Source organism: Ips typographus, linkage group LG1 (assembly GCF_016097725.1).
Source record: "Ips typographus isolate SLU linkage group LG1, UJ_Ityp_2.0, whole genome shotgun sequence".
Taxonomy (NCBI): domain Eukaryota; kingdom Metazoa; phylum Arthropoda; class Insecta; order Coleoptera; family Curculionidae; genus Ips; species Ips typographus.
In genome coordinates, this window is record NC_138422.1 from 8,112,324 (window position 1) to 8,129,783 (window position 17,460).

Sequence of the window (17,460 nt, forward strand, 5' to 3'; positions counted from 1 at the left end):
TATAGAGCATACTATCATAATTAGTTGTGTAATTGTGTAGTACGATAAGAATTTTTATAATAATCATATACTCCCATACTTACTCTAGAAACTTTAGATCTAACCAATCACAGGTATGTAAGTTCATTTAAACTTGAGTTGATAAAATTGATATTGATACTGACACTTCTGCAAACAAAATAATGTCTAACTTTCCGTTTTCTCATACTGTCACTGCTTGGAAACATTTCCTCTTTAATGTTGTCTAAAGTACAAGTAAATCGTAACAAAACTACCATCATTGGCATTTTACTTTAAAGTACACACAAGCGAAAGCAGACTTTCAGGATGTGGTTTTTGAGTTGATTGTACTTTCATGTTAACCAAAGTTTACAAGTTGTTTGTGACATGTGACTACCGGACATATTACATGCATTTAGCGCTATTTACGGTATAACATGGAATAGTTACAGATTTCTTGTTTGAACTGATTGGATTATTAGTAGAATTGATTTGTTGTGAAAATTGAGATTCAGAGTTAGAGTTAGTATTTGATGTGTCGACTACGATTTTGTTAGAATTTGAAAAGACTCGGGATCCCTGCGAATTAAATGATGTTCTGGAATCAGATGGACGCAGTGAATTGGAGTTGTAAGAATTGTAATTTCGATTTTTAGAATACCATTCACTTAAAGTGTGTCCTTTATTCTTACAATTAGAACAATAACTGTTTTCAAATTGACTACAGCCGTTTTTCGGCAAATTTTGTTTCTAGCTATGAGATGCTTTTCTTCTAAAAGGGCTTCAGAAAGAGCTGCATTTATATTTTTCGATTTAGAGCTTCGCAAACAAGAAGAAATGTCTTCATTAGAATGTAAATTAAAACGTTACAAAGCTATTTCTTTGATCATGGCTATTCTGTCCATTGGTTCATTTTCATCTTGAAGTGAAGTAGTATTTAAAGCTTATGTTTGCAGAAGTTCGATACGACTGAAATAACTTTAAACGGATTCCATTTTTCGTTGCCTGAGTGTTTATAATTCTTCAAGAATTTGAGATAAATCGCGTCCATCTCCGAATAATTCAATTAAACCTTCTTTAATGTCATCAAAATCGTAGAATCATTTAAATCTAGGTTTAGCACGAGCTTATCCTTTTAATTTGGACTCAATATATTAAATTCAAAGAGTTTTTTGTGAACCTACACATGCTTGACCACAATCTCGTATAAAAATCATAAAGTTTAGAACGGTCTCCATCGAAATTATCTTGAATTAATGACCTTATATCAGACATATTATGAATGGAACATGTTCATCTAGGTGGATAGATGAATTGGCTGGAGGAAGAGAGGGAGTAGTAGTCATCATGGAAACACAACCAAAACCAGATAATACCTTGTGTAAAAACCTTGTCTTCTTACTTTGCAGCGGCAGTTTCTTGCTGGTTTCACCATACAAAGAGCTCAACAGTGTGGGGAATTTGTAGACTCTGCCAACATGAAGTTCTCGGATGATCGATATGGATTATCGCCGGTCTTCTTCACTTATTGCACAACAAACGTCCCTCGAACACAAATACTCTTATCCTACTGACTGCGCCACTTGTTAGGAGCGTAGTACATTAAACATCTAAACCAGTACTAACATCGAACCTAACAATTTATCCAATGTTGGTTAATGTTGGAATATGTTTGTGTCTCTCAGCAATTAATATATTTATATTCGGCGATGCTCATAAGTTTCTCTGCATAAATGTTTTGATTATATTGTCACGTTAAGGGGTAGCTCAGAGGGAAGAATTCCACAGGTACCCACTTTATTTTGGAAATTAGATCATGACGGGGAATACTGGACAGGAATAGCTGTAGGGTTCAGGGAGGGCGGACGCTTTAGCGGGGATGAATGAGCCTTAGACTATTGTCGGAGGGCATTCACCGGGCCGGTAAAGACGCTGTGGTACTAGCAAAGGGAGGTAAGTAGGTTTGGCAACTATTTGCTGCTCGCCTACACTATTTCCTTTGCTAGGGCTGATTCTCGGGTGTGGCACTTGGTCACCTAATGCTCCACGTTTGGTTACACAAGAGGCGTACCTAGACTAACCCCAGTCAGTAACCTCCTTCTGGGGAAGACCACAAAAATAATCCCGGTTAAACTTCAATCTAGATTAAAATAAGTTGATGAAACAAGCCAGAAATCCTGCAAGTGACAGCCGCTGAAGAACCAGAAGAAAAAAAAATAACTACCGATCGCAGGAAGTGAAAGATAATAGTATCTAGTTTAGTAACCATCTTCGTCCATCGCCATCAGATAAGGCTAAACCCGAACCGATTAAAATAATATGTACACGCGGGGACGGAATGCCTGATTCACAGGGCGAGTCGGATTCGGCTCGCATCTGCCGCTTTTCCCACGATCTCGAAGAACACGTGTGCAGGACACGCCGCCGAAGATGACGTTCTCGTGCAAGGCGCTCGCCGGCCCCGGGCCTCTTCTGCACCGAGGACATTTCCATTGATCCGTAATTGTCATTATTAGATTCGAATGGTGTCGTGATGACCTTGTTGCACTCAATTACTATCTGAATAAATGAGGTCACTAATAAAGGGCGGCTGTTGCGAAGATATTATGTTTTTGCATCAGGTGAGTGTAAATGGCCTCGAGGGACCGAAATGGGAAGAATCACGGTGTTTATTTTTTATTATTGGCTTTTATGGAGGTGAACTTTTTAGAACACATATGGCTGCACTGTTTTTTTATTGTGCCAAAATTACTCTCCCGTACTATATTTTCAACCATGTGCATGTGTGCAAAGCTGGCATTACCCTACGTTTTTGTAAGATAGGTTAGAAAGTATTGCCCTCATTTCTCGCCCTCTAATATCCTGTTATCGTAAAGTTTAACGATTACTCTTGAGCATATTTTCACATATTTGACTACGTTTATCACGTGAAACATATAATCAGGATTTGCCAGTCAGCTTCGACAATCCGTAAGAATCAAAGCAGAACAACAGCAGAAAACCAATTTGAATCCCAACCTAACCAAATTGTTTTTGTTTTGTATTTGTGAGTCTAACTACTTTTTGTTTTAACTCCAAATAAGGGAAGAGCGTTATCAGAAAGGTGTGTAGAATGAGACAGGAACCCACTATTGTCAGCTTCTTCTGTCATATTCTATCAACACTTTGAGAATTCGGTTCCCTGCTTTCAAGAATTGGAGCCCATCCATGCATTTTCCTTTGAAGTTAATATCCGTTGAAATCCGTTCTGGTTTAGTTAAGGTTTAGTCTTGTTAAACCGTTTATATCGTCCATATCAAGTAATCTTCAATCCGATCAAAATCGCTGGACAACGTCAAATTTGACAAAATTGTCCTTACTTAATTAAACTTGTGACTTGTAGGGTTTGTAAAATTCGAAGAAGAAAATCGTTTAATTAAACGATAATATACTATTTATTAACCAAGGTATAGACAAAAGGTTTTATTCCGTCAATTTTCAAGACTAAAGTCTTTCAATTTGTCTGAAAACTATGAAAAATAGCTACAAACATAAGTTTTAAACTTCTTTTCAATTTTCACCGTTCAATCGTGGATAATGATTACTTCTTATACGAATGCAAAAAAAAATTAAATTTCCAAACCCATGTAATTTCGACAGCCACAGTTATTTATCATAACATTGAATACTGATCCTGATAACCCTCGTAAACCAACACAATGTTGTTCTTATTTTTTTTTATCGGTCGGATGTCGGTGAAATCTTCCCAATCAGAAAGTCACCATCATTAAGAAGATAAATTATTTTTATTTTATCTTGACACTATCACTGATTCATCAGCCGTTCTTGGTTCAATGTTAATGTCACAAGTGAATGTATATTGTGGAAGAATGATTACTTATCGCAAAAGTCTGGTCGGTTCTAACTTACAAGGGAAAGGAAATGTTCAGGATGTTGTGTGGTTTTTAGTTTGATTGTATTTGTTTTGTTTAACCTTAGCTAAAGTTACATTCAGCTACCTGCTTGAAGGCTGACTAGTTAAAATTCATAGGTATTTAATAACCCAAGAAACGTATACAGGGTGGACCACGACGAATTAACATGATATTTTATGAAAAACAAATTTTCATGACGATGGCAAATTCCAGGCAAAACATTCAGTATATGTATTTTTTGGATTCTGTCAAATTCTAGACATATTTGATGTAAACATATAGGGTGTCCAAGATAAGGATCTTCTAAGTGGGTTAAATTAGAAAAAAGTTGTCCCACAAAGTTGTCCCATACGTGGTCTTTGAAAATTACATATTTCCTTTCATTTTTGAGATGTTTAAAAGAAAGTGGTTTTTTGAATTGATTTAATCATTTATTTTTAATAGTACCTACATATTGTCTGGTCAGTGACTCCTGACTGTTGCATCAAAATCACTAGCAGACAACGTATGTCAAATGTGATATGGATTGATTGTTAAAATGATTATACTTTCAGGTTATAACTTAATGCAAGGGCTACAATGAATTAGATAGTATATGACCAACCTTTTAGCAACAATTATTTCAGGGTATCTACCAACAATTAAACAGTTCTTAGAAGCAATAGATTTTAGAGGTCTATGGAAGTTTTAAAATGGTCTTAGATCTTAGATGCCTCTGGCAACTTAAAACAGTAATGCGATGAAGGTTTAAAATTTTAATCTTGTTATAAGGACTTGTTTCTTTTCACTATACCTGAAAGGCATTTTGGACACAGAACTGCTCTATTTTAGACGACTGAAATTTAATGAACCGCCAAACTAACAATAACTGGTACTATCATTTTATCAGTCACACAGAGCAGTGTTCTGAGGATGCTTCAATAAATAAGACAAAACGTCGACTTTTTTAAAAAGGTAGACTTTGGTTTTTTTCAACTAGATATAAATCTCGTCATACGAACCCAACAATCAAATAATAATAACGCTTATCTACAAATAACTGCTAGTTTATAAAATTGAGCAATCTGGGCTCCACATTTCTGTACCTAGACCACTATCTCTAGCACAGACAAGGAAAAAATTAATAAACACAGTGGACGATCGATAGAAAACTTTCACTAAAACAGCCCATTCCTTTGAAGGACAATTTCCTTTCTAAAACACACACTAATTCATCGGAATGCGGAGGGTGAATCAACACCCAAGCAATCTCAATCTATTTAGGGCGAGATTCCGTTTTCGGTTCCCACGACCCGCCGACCATATGTCGTATGCTCTGCGTGCGTTCGGCACAAGGGCAGCCCTTCTGCGTCTTCTTATTTGGGGTAAAATTTTGATAAAGTAAAGGTGTTTCTCGTTTTTCGGGACCGTGGGAACAATTCCGTTTCTAGACCGTTTGCGGTGCTAACAGGGAAGGGTGTTACGAAACAACACACGACTGGCTCGAACGACTTTTCTTAGGTGCAGAACGTGCACCGCACGAGATTAAAAATTTGAATGGGCTTAGTTAATGGTGTTGCAGACGTTACAGTTTTGGAAAAAAATCAATCTGAAGGTTGGGCGTGAAATTCGTAGGGGTATCAAGGAAGTAGAAACACAAAAGTTATATAGCCATTATAAAGTTAATTTTTAGTGAACCTTATTTCCGATGAAGACAATCATTATTAGACCACATATAACTAAAATAAAAAGTACGACAATAAATAATTCAAAACTATTCTTCTGTTGACGATCTCTTACCCAAACCTACTTTCCAGTGTAAGTTATATGTTGTCAATTGTAGTTTTTCAGATTACCACGTATTCGGATTTACTTTGTTGGTTCTTTTTTTTTGTTTTCCCTGTTAATGCTATCCAAAAGCATTCTATAATCTCTTCCATTATTGCTGTATCGCCTGCAAACCTTATGTACGATGATTTTTCCAACGCTCACACGTTGTGATTACAACGCGCAGTCTTGACTAACTTCTTATTCTTATTCAAAAGTTTACGAAATAGTTTGTAGGAATACTTAAAACTTTCAATATTTTAAATAAGTATTGAGTCGTTCTTATTGAGTTCTGTTGCTTAGTGAATGCGAAAATAAATATAAAACTCCAAAAAATGTAAAATTTCATGCACCTCATATTTAGGTATTTTTGTTTTAGTTTTGAAAAAATGCTCCTTTTAAATGCAGTAGGTACGGCCACAGTATAAAAATAGACTAACTTATGTTATATCTTTAGACTGTGGTACGGCTAGAATACTAGACTTTTCAGGTATTTAAAATATCTTCTATATTGTTATAAATAAACCTAGAATGCGTCAGAACCATTGTAGACACATTATTTAAATATTATATGGCATCGAATTAGGAACATTCAAATGCTAATGCTATTCAACGAATCGTCTACTTCACATCAAAAAACATTCCTTAAGGAAATTCCGAGCACGTCTAATTTTGAAACAAACGCAATTTAGTTAGATAATAGGTAATTGAGCCTACTTTCTGTATGCAAAACAAGGAAGTCGACTATTTCGGTTGCAGTTATGTAAAATGTATACGTGTGCACTCACTTGGGTATTCCCACAATTCTGCCACCGGTCTTCCCACGTGTCGTGAAATATCTTTTGCGACTAGTTAATTGTGTATTGATACTATCAATCATGGTAATTTATGTCTTGTTGCAGGAACTAGCTTTAGTTAACTAAAAGTTTAAATGAACTGTGTAAAACTGACTTTTAGTACTCTTACATAAACCGGTTAACACCCACTTTCACAGAACTGACAACATTTTCAAGTTAGAAACGTCAATTTGATAGCAATGCAATTCATATTGGTAACTTCAAATTCTACTGAACTGGTCTTTAAACTGTGATTGTACAACCGGGGCTAAGAGTTTAACTGAACCTACTCATAATTGAGGCTTACCACAGTTTGGAGACTAACTCCTCCAGGTTAGGTTAAGTTAGGTTCGACTGTGTAAATCGACACTGAAACAGACGGAATACTGATGAGTCGACTTTCGTTTTTATAAATGGATGTCAATAACGTTCATTTTACTTTCTCGACATTAATTGTTACAATAGCTCCGTTAAGAAAGGGTTTGGATTCAAAATAACTTTGTCCTTATTTACATGATTTTTGTAAAATTTAGGATGCAGAAACATGTTTTAGCTAACAAAAAGTTTAAAGGAACTTATAGAGAATCACAATCAGCATCACTCTATAATTCTCATACGTTTCTTACCTTGTTTCAGACATGATTTTTTAAGTCAATGTTAATTTAAGAATTTAAACTCAAAATATATCTGAACCTTAACATATCTTTAAGAGTTAACGACAATTTACTGTTTAAATTAACCCTTAAACAATTCAGTCTCATTTCATTCAGTTTTACCAAACAAAATGGATGACAATAAGGTTCAATTTAGTTTCTCATCTTGTTTGTAACAATGCGAAATCTTATTAAAAGAGTGATACGTTTCAAGGTAAATTCGACTCACTGATATGATTTTTCTACAACGTTTCTTTGGATTATTATATGTATTCAGTTTAAAAATATAATTCGTTTGGATGTTACATTATGATTGCCGTATATGTATTTTCAAGAATTACAACGTAAAGTTGTTTGAAATATTTATTCCAAATTGTCAAAGAATTACCACCTTTATTTGGTTAAAGTAAACCATTAAAACTTCCCATTATCAAAAAATCAGGAAACACTGGTAGAATACTCCATTTTTTATCATAAAATTCTGTATAACTTTGAAATTTCCATATCTGTATGTTTGTATCGATGCTTGAATCTTAATTAATAATAATTTATTTCAAAGTACTCCGGATCAGTTCTACGTCAAAAATTACAAAAATTTCATTAACTTATTATTATATTATGTAAAATATTTTTTTTATTTACTAAGCTGTTGTACATCATAAACTGGGTTGGTTAGATATACGTTATTATTACGAAAATTCTAAGAAACGTTACAATCGTGTTTGAATATTAGTTTACAAAAATATTGTTTTTCATATCAGTACTGAAATGTTAGGCACGTGTATCAATAGAATTCTAAAATTATCAGACAAAGTACTTGTTTTTCTAATTATTAATTTACATATGTTAAGTCACACTGACCAGCGGACACGAGCCGCCATATAAAGATACAGGGTGAACAAATGTATTTAATAGAAAAACAGTTAATATGGAATTTTTTGAAACAAGCTAAGTACATTGATTGTTTCTAAAAACCGTTTTGGTCACAGAAGTAAAAACTTTCTAAAATACCTAATTCTCTCTCTCTCTAACTCTTTGAAAGCCATTGAAATTACTCATTAAAATATATAATTTTTAAAATTTTCTGGAAAGAAAAAACAATAAAATAGTTAAGCTTATCTTGGTTTAAGATTAGTAAAAACACACCTAATCTCAAACACTATGATCGACATAATAGAGACTTATCCAGATTAATGTCCATCAAAAGTGAAACTTGAAAAATCCATTTCCAATTCCACTTTGTAGCAAAAATACAACTTTTATAAACACATTCTTGGACAACCCTGTATCAATAATGATTGCAGAGCATACCCACGTCAAAACAGTGACCGTTCAGATTACGTTAATCTTTGTTCGGATTTTTTCAAAGCAACAATAACAATATTCCAAAGTCTTTCTCGTCTGGTGACGCACTTTTTACAACATTTGTTATTGTTTTACGAGAAACTAAAATACCAACCTGTGCCACTTTTGATAACATTATTGAGCAACAAGTCAAGCTGGAATTCTAGACGTAATTGAGATTTTTAACCGCTGAGTAACTCAGCCGTTTATCTTAGTTGAGGCCATAAAATGAATACTGAAGAAGTAAGCATAGTGAATTATTCTAAAGATTAATAAACTAGAAAATGAATAATTTACGACAACGTGGTCATTAAAATGTGTGTGGTTATCTGAAAGACATGTGCTGGCACTTACCCTTGTTTATTGGATTTCTTTTATAACTATTTTGTGAAAATAATTATAATTTTACGACTCCAAAAGCGTCAGCTGGTTAATGGTGTTATAGTAGCCTTAAATTTAGTAACATTATTAATTTTACTAAACTTAAAATACGCAGTATCGTAAAATTGATCGTATTTTTAGTGAAATCCCTAGATTAATATTCCCTACTTAGAAATATGTCACAATGAGACTGAAGATTTACGGTATTAGTGAAAGATTTATTTTGAGGACATGTATTTGGTTTCGTCTAACGATAACGGAAAGGAAAACAAAGATTAGCTATATTTTTAGACCGAATTTCAAAGTGTATTTAGGGAATTTATTGATTCCAATAATCCAATACCTCTAGAGTTGTGTTAGTCGCAAGCCATTATTTTATGTTCCAATAATCAGCTTAATTAATCATACTTAATCAGTGATCTACACTTTTACAACGTTTGCTTTCCTTAAGTTAGCAGCTAAATCAATATGAAATATGGTGAATACCATTAATAGTATATTATTCAACGAGCATTTATTAACAGTTATTACTTACGAGTATGAGTTTGTTTGTCATCGAGTGAGTAAAAGCCATTACAAAAAATACAGTGAGCTTTTACTTAAAAAACATAGAAAGGAAGACAAAGTCTTCTCCACAACAAATTTATTAAGCTCTCAATCAACAAATAGACCCCTCAAAATATTTCGGTCCTATAAGAACCCATCTTCAGGGGCTAGAAGAATATGCTTAATCTAATTAATACAGATCTTAAGGGTAAAGGTGTAAAGGCGCTGGCTGTCTGTAAAAGGAACTTTACCTCAGCCGAAAGTCGATAATTTCGGAGATACAGAGTGTCAAAAGTTCAATTTGGTTTAAGGTTTTATCGAAATATGGTTTGGCATAATACAACCACATAATTTGGCTAAGAGGGGTTTTGTGGTATACAAAATTCAAATTTGCTCTCATTTTCCTTGTAAAATGTAGAAGACCCCTCCGACGACACCTTGTACATACACATTTAAAACCAAATAACTTTTTTGAGTAACCCTGTATTTCATTTTTCAATAAAGATTTTTGTCTCCAACGTCTTTTACCTAAAAAAAGTATACGTGGTATGAGTTGATTTGGACAACCGTTTTTGAGATATCTGGATTTAAAAAATGTACTTCATGATGACCAGGCCATAAAGTACATTTGAAATTATTAAAATTGAACACAATTTAAAGCGTAGGTGTTTAATTAAAATAACTCACTAAACCGTAAACTTTGTCACTAAAAAGGAAAAAAGATACTAATACATGAAATGTGTTGTTAATTTTATTATCTAGTAAAAGTGATACCTAATACAAGATTTATCAACAACAAAAATTTAAACAATCTAATTAAAAAAAAATCTTTCAACAAATGTTTAAAATGACTGTCTACAAAGATTAATACGTTTTAAAAAATTAAATTGAACTCTGTAGCATTTTGTCATCATTTTTCAAAACGTCAATTCCAGTTGATATCTCAAAAACGATTGCTCAAAACAAATTTTACCACGTATACCTTCTTTAGGCAAAAGACGTTGGAGAATAAAAATCTTTATTGAAAAATGATGTAAAGGTTTTAAATGTTTACAAGGTGTCGTAGGTAGCGCCCTCTACATTTTACAATGAAATAGAGAGCAGATTTGAATTTTTCACACCAAAAAACACTCTTACCCGAATTTTGTGACAATACATCATTTATCAAAAAAAATATTTAGGAAATACTAAAACGAAATTGAACTTTTGACATCCTCTATCTATGAAATCATTGACGTTTGGACTGAGGTAAGTTGGGTTAGGATCGTCATGTGGTCATATTTAAGCCTGGAGAATTTGTAGTAGCGCTTTTTTCGCACCTTTCAGGGACACCCTGTACAGAAAAAAAATTAAAACCGTAAAATTTTTTTAAACGTTTTGAAAAAAGTTTTTGCTGTTTTGATGATAATCTTCTGTTTCTTAATAACAAGTTTACATAATAACTTGCATTTATTGACTTTTTACTCGTATTAGCGTTTAAGTGTTTTTGCCCATATTTCTAAAGAGCTAAAACATACTTATGATTGGTTTAGCTTACTTTTCTAAAGAGTAAACGTATGTGCTTTCACATACAAAGTTATTTAATTCTAATTTTTTTCTATTTTTTAAACATTGGTAATTTTTCCGGAATAGACCAATTTTTTGAAATAGCGGGGTTCGAATTAGGAGGACTCTACTGTACCTTTAAAAAAAATTATTTTTTAGGTTTTACACAGGATGAAAAACATACTGTTTCTACCACGAGAGGAAAACATACAAGTAAAATATGTTTATGAAAATGAAGACCTACTATTACTTTGGCATTAACGAGCACACGTGTTCGTTGAAAACCAAGATTATGATTACATAATTTGATACAGCTCGATATGGAAATCGGATAGCGAAAACCTAAACCTCAACTACTATAGCTGATAATTTTGCTCAAACCGTTACAACAATGCCCTGAAGCCTTTGTTGCCAAAGATCAGGTGGGTTCTTATTCACTTTTTTTCCATTCGGTTGGCACCTTCCTGCTACAGTTATGCACGGTTCTCGTTTCCACGACATATTATTTAGTCTTAATAAGGTGACGGAGAACCAAAAAAATGGCGACGGACATTAATTATTTAGTATCGGCGAATGTGCAGGTATAATTAATGCGGCGCCCCTGATTTCGCACATTTAACCTGCACGAGCGGAAACGGCGCTCATTAGAGCACCGTGGGAACCACTTGACCGACTTCAGTGGCGTCACCGGAAGTTTGCTACTGCGGGCTTAATGATAGAGAAAGTCGTTTTATCGGCAATCGTCGATGACGACCTGTGATCTTTGAAGAATGTTTAACACGAACCCCGTATAACTCAAGTATGCTGAACGTGTGTTTGACGCATCAATTGACGCAAAAAAAAAATGTGCGGATTTCACTTGTGAAGGAAGTTGTTGGCTTAAAATTAGCAATGATTTAAATGTCAGCGAAAGCTTTTTAAACATTGCATTACTTTTGCCAAACAGATACTTAGGAAAAAAAGTTTATAAAGAAAAGCACATTTTATCCAATCTTAATCGCGCCACAAGCTACTATTTCAAAAATACTAACAAAAAAAAAATGGCGTTTCATTGCATTCCTGACTTTCCTTCATTTTAAAAATTATTTAGAATAGTTTGAGTAAAGTAAGGTTTTAAACCCCCCAAAGGGGTTCGCCAGAGATGCATTCTGTCACCAATCTTATTTAAAATATACGTTGAAAAGATATTTGAGCTGGCTCTTCAAGAAGATAAAAGGGGAATCCAGGTCAATGGAATCCCGATTAATAATATTCAGTATGCAGATGATACTGCCCTACTGGCGCATTCACCCGAAGACCTTCAACAGCTTGTAGACAGAGTAAACCAAGACAATCAACACACCTAAAACAAAAGTGATGGTAATATTAAGTGTCGCGTTTTGTTTATCTGGGTGCCACCCTTAACCAAAAATTGGATTGTGATGAAGAAGTCAAAATACGAATTGGAAGAGACAGGCTGAAAAACGTAATACTTGCCGGTTCTCTCCCAGTGGCACTACGTCTTCGGGTTGTCAAATTCTACGTGTGGCCTATGCTCCTGTATGTCTCGATAAAGGTCAGGATCCTGAACAGTATAGAGGCATTTGAAATGTGGACCCTTCTCAGACTTGTCTCAAAACCGTCAAAGATCGACTCCGGTGTTGTTCTAGTCTGCATATAGTTTTTGAGCCATTCTACGTCTGTTGGGACTACATTGGATCAGCAATTTCGCTTGTTCGTGGTCAATCTGTGCAAAGTGGTATCATTTCCTCTCAAATCTCCGGTGTTGTTCTAGTCTGCAAAAATTTCACTTTTGAGCAATTCTACGTCTGTTGGGACTACATTGGACGCTGAATTTGGCTCGTTCCTGGTCAATCTGTGTTGAGGATGACTGAAGTCTAGAGATAAACTTAAAGCGGACAATCTTCGATACATGTATACTGCCGGTAGCAACTTACGGTTTAGAAACAGTGACAATGACGAAAAGAAGTGCTGAACAGTTGAGAGTTATGCAAAGAGCAATGGAGCGCACCATTCTTGGAATCAGTTTAAGAGATAAAATCAAAAATGCGGAAATCCGACGAAGAACTAAAGTCGTGGACATCATGAAGCGTATCTCGGAAAGCAAATGGCAATGGCTGGGGTATGTGGCCAGACAGAACCATGACAGTTGGACAGCGCGAGCAACACATTGGATACCAAGACAGGCCCCAGAAAAGGTGGCTAGACGATATCAAACCGATTGCGGGGAAAAGATGGTCTGAAACAGCCAAAGACAGAAATGCATGGAAGCGGATGAAAGAAGTCTACGTTCAGGAGTGGACAAAGGAGGACTGAAGAAGAAGAAGAAGTCCAGAGAGAGTTGCTTGGAATCGTCAAGGTGTGAAAGATCTTATCTTGGTCATATTCTGAAATGCGCGACAACAGCGTAAAATCATATGGGAAAACTATATTAGCAACCTTTTCGCCGATGAAAGACCTGCTGTTGAAAATGTAGACGACCTCTCGGGACCTCCCATCACAAAAGAGGAAATTATAAGAGCTATCAATACATCCAAAGATAGAAAGGCGGTTGGCTCAGACCGCATACCTGTAGAGTTGCTCAAACTATTGGACGGCAAAAGCATCACAGTTCTTCAGACGATATTCTTCATACGACACAGTTCTAATTGAAAATAACATGGGCCTCAATATCAACACCAAGAAGACTAAATTCATGATAATTACTCGAAAGCCACAAGAATTTCAAAACTCAAGCCTAACATATGAGAATCAACCAATAGAGCGAGTAAATAAATTTAAATATCTAGGAACGTGGCTGTGTGAAAACTGGGAATCACTGATTTCAATCTTGGCTGGAGAATTAGATTTGTCAAATGCTATGTCTGGACAGTGTTGCTTTATAGCATGGAGGGATGGACACTGAAGGTGAGCACTATGAACCAGCTATAGTCTATAGGCGTGTACTGAGAATAATCAATAAAGACCGCGAACTGTTAGAGACCATTAAACGTCGAAAAACAGCATACCTGAGCCACGTAATGCGCAACGAGAGGTACCAATTCCTGCAATTGATAATTGAGGGGAAGATTGGGAAAAGAGAGGAATCGGCAGGAAAAAGATGTCATGGCTCCGAAACTTTAGGCAGTGAACAGGACTGAAGACAATGCAAGAACTAATGCATACCATACGTAATAAGGAAGAGCGGACAAATGTAATCGCAAACATCCATTAATGGACACGCAGCAGCAGAAGAAGAAACAAAAGACCGAAAAATAAGACTCAAAACCTCCCCTCCCCATCGGCTTAAAGGCTACAGGCTGGGACTTTTGATATTCATTCTTCCAACTAGTTTCTACAATTTTACGAAGTCAAAAATTCTGTTCCAAGCATTTTCCTCTATACTATTTTTTTGAACATTGGTTGTCTCGATTAATTATATAACATATTTAATGGGTGGAATAAACGTTTTTAGCTCAAAAACTCATGCTTTAAAACATTATACAAAAACTTCTTTGAAAGTCCCGTCTGTCTCTACTAACTGAACCTAATCTAATTTCAATTAGTTCACAATAAGATCGAGCACAATCATGTTGCTCAAATAGCGTTTCATCTGTTTCCTGCACCGTTTATGGTAAATACGTAGATAATCTATTCGTAACGAAGACCTGACAGCATTATTACGTTGTAACTCTGTAATGAGCGCATTTCAAACATTCGTTAAATTGAAGTAAGTACATTTCTAGGTATATGTAGAAAGAAAAACGAATTGCAACTAATGAGCCGTCAATAATATTATGCTAAAATCTTCGAAGAAGGGGCACGTTTGCTTTTTTTAAACCACTTTTTTGATACGGTGTATGTCTAGCTTAATCAGCAAAACATTAACAGTGGAATAATAAAATATCGATCGCCTAATAAAGTGATAATACCATTTTAAGGCATGCAAGAAAAAGGTAATACTAGCTTTTTGTTCTTCGAGCAGAGAATATTTCTTAACTGCTTAATACTAAATACATAGACGCAAGACATATGTTTTCCGTCATCGTCAGTCTTATAAAAACCACATTAAAATGATTAGCATATTATAAATTTTAACCACATTATTAACATATTATTCCAATTTAGTTTGCGAAATATGCTTATAAGAAATTCTTTTAACTCGTGCTGTTATTATTCTATTACTACTGTTGCTGTATAATTATGGTGAGAGAATTCTGGTTGGTTATTAGTTCAGCTATTGGAAATCTACCAAAAAAGTCTTAAGAAATATTCGTACAACGTTTACGCATAAATGATTCTGTAATAATTAAGGTGTAAGTTTGTTGCCAGATTGGAATATTACCAAAAAATAAGCAATTTAATTGGCAAAAAAACTAGGATTTTTTTATTTTAAATCGCTTTGATTTTAAAACTGTGTATATCTTTGCAATAAGCGTTATTTGGCGTATCGAATTTTAATTAAATGTACAGCTTCCATTTAAAAATATTGTTGATGATCCAATATTTTTTCTTTCTGGCTCCTCCTGTATATATCGCTTGAAAAAACGCGCAAGAAAAAGTAACTATAGACATGTTAGAGATATTTTAAATGTCATTTAAAAAATCATGAATTAATTCCATACTTTATGTACTCACTGTCTAAATATAATATTTATTAAGTCATTTGGGTTAGTTATTAAATTCCACGGGTATGGTAGATCCAAAAAAATCGTGAACAAACTTTATGTCTCCAGCATGTTAAAGAAAATTGGGTATTTTTAACTAATCAGCAACTTATGTACTAGAAAAAAAGCAATAAAATGTGGCTAAAAAAGCAGCATTAGAAATTTTCACTGAAACATTATTTGCTCACTGGCCATAATACAATTCAATGCATTGTTAACATTTCTACACTACTTAATTATTACAATGGATTACAAAAATAGACCTTGGCCATAATTGATCTAAAATCTCATGAAGTTCAAACCACTTTCACGTAGATTCATTTTTAGGATCTCAAGATTTGTCAAGTAGATTTTTCGAGCCTCCTGCAGGCTGATACCAAGGTTGGGTCGTTATTACTTATATTTTGTCACATATTATTTAAAATTTAAATATTTATCTTTACTTGCTACTTTTCTTGCAACCTTGGTTGTTCCACTTACAGTAACCATTGAATAATTCAAATAAGTAACAATTTTCGAGTGGCAATTCTGATAACACACGTGTAAGAATGGTAATTTGATTTTTTCGCTCGAGTAATGTTAAAAACAACCAATTTAAATATTTTCCTGTATTGTTTTTGTCATTAATCGGCAAATTAGGATTTATTTGTCATTATTTGTGATATAATTTTAAATTGTTTATTTTAAAAATAGACAGGTCTATGAAATTCTGTTTTTTAAGTTAATGCTGAATGAGTGTGTAAATATTAACTTTTTTACATTTGCTTATCATGTTATCAATTGATATTAGGATCAGCGAATGAGGTTCTTTTTTATGTTTTTAACAAAGCTAAGTAATTCTTTATTTCCGTTTCAATATACTGTTAATGTGCAATTTATTTAAAAAAAGTGTAGGTAAGTTTATATTACTTTTTTAACTCTTCTAATCCTCCTTCCTGATCCATCCTTATTGCTCTTGAACTTTTCATGATATGCGTATTAAGGTATTCCTCAAAAGCTTTTTGATTTTGTCCTGATTTTTTGCTTGTTCAATGAAAAGCAGATCTCACGAATCGAACAGGTTAACACAATTATGTTGAATAATTGTAATTACAGAATAATTTAGTTTTTAAAAGTCATTCCTAAATTTGACATTGTGAAATTTTATTTTACAGGACTGTTTACCAGGTTTTTATTTATTACTGACGGTTTTATGTCAAGTTCTATATTTCCTTACAAATCTGAAAAAAAAGACGATGTGTGTTAAAAATCAATGCTACTTAATTATGTTTAAAAAAAAAATGAACAAATTTATTTGCACTTTGCAAGATATAGTGATGTATTTAGCATGAGTATAAGACATACATAGTAATAACCTTACTGTTTTTATTACTGCGTTACAAATTAAATATGGGTATAAATAGAGTCCGGATTAAAATGTACTAAAATCGTGATAAATTGTGCTTAAAAAGCAAAAGTGTTTTCCTCAAAAAAATCCTAAAAATCTGTAGAATAGCTTTAAAAAAGCAAAAAACTCTTTCAGTGATATAACAGTTTTTACTTTTTTTGAGTTCAAGTTCTAGAATTTTTTGGAAGCTTTTTTTGAAACTGTTTTAGTTCGGAAAACTTTCAAAATTCTTTTGAACTACTTGAGGAGCACTTGGAACTGTTGGACAGTTTAAAGAGCATATTGAAGGTTCTGGAATGCTTTAGAGGCATTTGGAAATTCTTAGACGGTTCTAGAATTTGTTGGAAGCTTCTAGGCTGTTTTAATGTATTTTGGGAGCTTCTAGACTAGTTGAAGAGCATT